The sequence below is a fragment of the Coenobita brevimanus genome, chromosome 56, assembly GCF_032717465.1.
Source record: "Coenobita brevimanus isolate Jiangsu-jjx chromosome 56, ASM3271746v2, whole genome shotgun sequence".
Taxonomy (NCBI): domain Eukaryota; kingdom Metazoa; phylum Arthropoda; class Malacostraca; order Decapoda; family Coenobitidae; genus Coenobita; species Coenobita brevimanus.
Window position 1 is genome coordinate 15,046,173 of NC_137009.1, and position 3,477 is coordinate 15,049,649.

General features: G+C 44.2%; 1 non-coding gene across 1 annotated transcript; it reads left to right on the forward strand.

Annotated features, from left to right (window-relative positions):
- The first annotated feature begins 664 nt into the window (after window positions 1-664).
- LOC145401842 (5S ribosomal RNA) lies at window positions 665-783 on the forward strand. The gene has a single exon (XR_013897682.1). It is a non-coding gene; the product is annotated as a 5S ribosomal RNA (ribosomal RNA).
- The last annotated feature ends 2,694 nt before the right edge of the window (window positions 784-3,477 follow it).

Consider the following 3,477-nt stretch of genomic DNA (forward strand, 5'->3'; position numbering starts at 1 on the left):
CGCACCTCCGACAGCCCCCAGTCCCGAGCCTCTTTGGAAAATTTTTTTTTGGCTCAAACTTCCGCTTACGTTGAGAAACGAAGGAAAATCACCAAGAAAGGGCTTACCGTGGTCTATAAGTGGTCCATACAGGCGAGATCCCCCGAGCCAGGTGCCGTGTTCTATAATGGATGTGCGAGGCGCTCACGTTTTCTATGGTAAGGAATACTGGGAGAAACAACACACAACACCTCTATATTTATTGAATTTGAACTAATAAACAATAACAGTAACAATATAATGGATTTCAGACACATATATATGAAAAATAAACATTGTACCATCGCGCGAGCATAGCGAGTTAGGACCGAGTCGTAACATGCTATATGCTAAGTTTCTTGTATCAGTCAAAATATCATTTTTTCTACTTGTATACTTCTGTTTCAATGACATTTTACCAATTACAACTGTTTGTAAGTGTTTTCAGATGTTTTCATTCATTATGATGACATGCAGCATAAGTTTAGCGAACATCAGCTTAGTAAGCGCACTCGCTATGACTCGTATTTCAACATACCCAATTGTTTTATCACTTTCCTATTATTTTTCCCTTTACATAGAACCTTTCCTCCATCACTGTAAATGTTTTCAATTATTTACATTCATTACGAGGGCCATGCCACGTGCCAACGGCCATGCCACGTTGAGTACACCGCTTCCCGTTCGATCAGCGAAGTTAAGCAACGTTGGGTCTGGTTAGTACTTGGATGGGTGACCGCCTGGGAACACCAGTTGCTGTTGGCATCCCTACGTCAAGTGGGGTTGGTGGAGGATTAGTGCCCCTCCCTGTAAAACAACTAACTCTAAGCCCTTGGCCACCCTGTCTGGGATACATGGCGTCTGGCAATGAATGAATGAATGAAAAATTACGAGGGCATTTAGCGATATGCTAGCGCATATTCACGTAGCAACCATGATCTCAAACACTCGTGTTTCATCTTCTACTTTATTTATTCACTCTAATTATAATTTACCACTTACATTACACACGTTTACACCCCTATACTGCACTGTACATACTTACTGGCATTATTTATTTAAGTGAGCGTGAGAATATCGCATTAAAATACCCTCGCAATGAATGTTTCGACCAACATAATACTCACACACTTATATATTAATTCTTCACATATATTACACACTTTACCACTTGTTGACTTCTATTTTCACTATTACGGGCCTTATTCATTCAACTGAGCGTCAGGATATCGCATCTCTATACACACGCTATGAATATTTGACTTAGAATATATTTCAGCACTTACAATAATTTGAAGTTATATTATACCCGTAAGCATTTACAATAATAATAATTATATAAATACGGGCCGTATTTATTGCACTGAGCGACAGCATATCGCATCATAAAACCCTCGCTATGTATTTTTCCACTTACAGCATATTTTACACTTACATAAAATTTTTGCACTTATGTTATACCCGTATGCACTTTATACTAATATTTGGAGATCAACATGACTGATAATTTCACTGAGCGTCTGTCTGTCGCATTTACTTCATAGTTTCAGCGTCCTGTCGCATTCACAATATATCAGAATTGCATCAACATATGATATTCGCTGAAACATGGGTGAATACAGAGACCCACGTCACACTCCACGCACTCATAGCGGGTGTCCTTCCTCTGTGTCGTGAGTCTCACCCGGGAATTGCTACACACGTGACACCTGCATTGGGGCCTAGGTCTGTTTGGCTGGGCAGGGATAGGAGTGAGGAAATGGCGGCCGGATATTCTCAGGGGAGTTTGTGCAATAGGGGCAGTGCGGGTGCGATGTTGGGGCCTTTCTACAGCATACCGTGCAAACATCTCTCTTGTGAGCTCCCTCACAAACCCTTCAAAGGTTTCCCGAACTCCTGTTGTCATGGCGTGAAGGTGGTGGCAATTCAGAGCAGTGATGTCTAGCAAGTGAAAGAACAGTTTCTTATACCACTTCATCGTGGTCCTGGCACACTCTACCGTCGATATCATGGAGTCTGACTGGTCCACGAGGTGCATGTTTATGTTATAGTCCATGACACACTCAGGTTTCCAAATATGACGCCTGTTCTCGCTACAGTAATCAACTGAATCAGTACGGTGCATCAAGGAGCGGTGAACTGTTGACAAGAGGCTTACTTCTCTATTGTGGTTCCACACAGTTGCAAGGATGTTGTTGGCTTTGAAGACGACAACCTCATTCCTTGCAAGTTTCCGCCCTACCTTGGCCATGTGACGCCGGTTCACTTTCATGGTTCCACAGACTCCTGTTTCATGCGTGTGAAGATAACGAGCGAGAATAGGGCTAGTGTACCAATTGTCCAGGTAGAGGACGTGACCACGATGAAGGTAGTCTTCTAACATCGTCTTTACCACTGCTCCCAACAGTTCAATACTTCGATCTTCTATTATATCTTTCTGTGCACCGGTGTACAAGACTATGTCTTGCACGTATCCAGTCCTACAGTCGCACATAACAAAGATCTTGAACCCAAGACGGTGCCTTTTGCTGGGTATATACTGCCTATATGAAATATTGCCTCTCCACAACACGAGACTCTCGTCTATGACCAGGACTCTATAGGGATAGAATGAGGAATGAAAGGTTTGCCTCAGGTGATCAAAGACCAACCTAATTCGCCTCATTTTATCAGTGTCGTTCGCATTTGCAAGATCATGAGCATCATGGAAATGGAGGCGACTTAGAATTTATTGAAACCGATTACGGCTCATCACTTGCCCAAATATTGGGGTAAACATTACAGGGTCCCTCGTCCAGTAAGCAGGAATTCTGTTCTTTCGTATAATACCCTTCAAAAGGACCAGGGCAAAAAATAGGAACATTTCTGAAAGGGAGACAGGGTAATCATATATGATAGAATGCCTACTCCTTGTTCCCAATCTTTCACTCTCAAGGCGCTGGGTGCTTGCAAAAAGGTTGGTTTGGTATACAATCTGCTCCACAAATGCCTCACTAAAAAACAGGTGGAAAAAATCCAACCTAGTGGAATTACGGTGAATTCCTGGAGCAATGCAGCCAGAGCACCCTTGCTCAGTGAAGGGGTGAATGAGGGGAGAAAAATCACTCCCATCCTCCCAATTCCATCCCACAAATCCCTCGTCCCCATCATCCTCATCACCGCCTTCGTTTGGGTGGGGAGGAGATCCTGGTGGGGGAGGTGGGGGAGAAGGAGTGCGGAGGGCTTCCCCACTGTCACTCCTCTTCCCTCTGCCTTTACCCTTTCCCTTTCCCTTACCCTTACAGCCTTGAGGAACATTAGGGGGTTGTGGGGATGAAGTAGTGGAATACTGGGGAGCAGAAGACGTGCTGGGGAGTGGTTCCTCCCCACCTTCCCCCTCCATGACAACACCACGTGCTTTCTCACGCACCCTAGCTCGACCACGTGTTAGGGGATATTGGGGAGCATAAGACGTGCTTG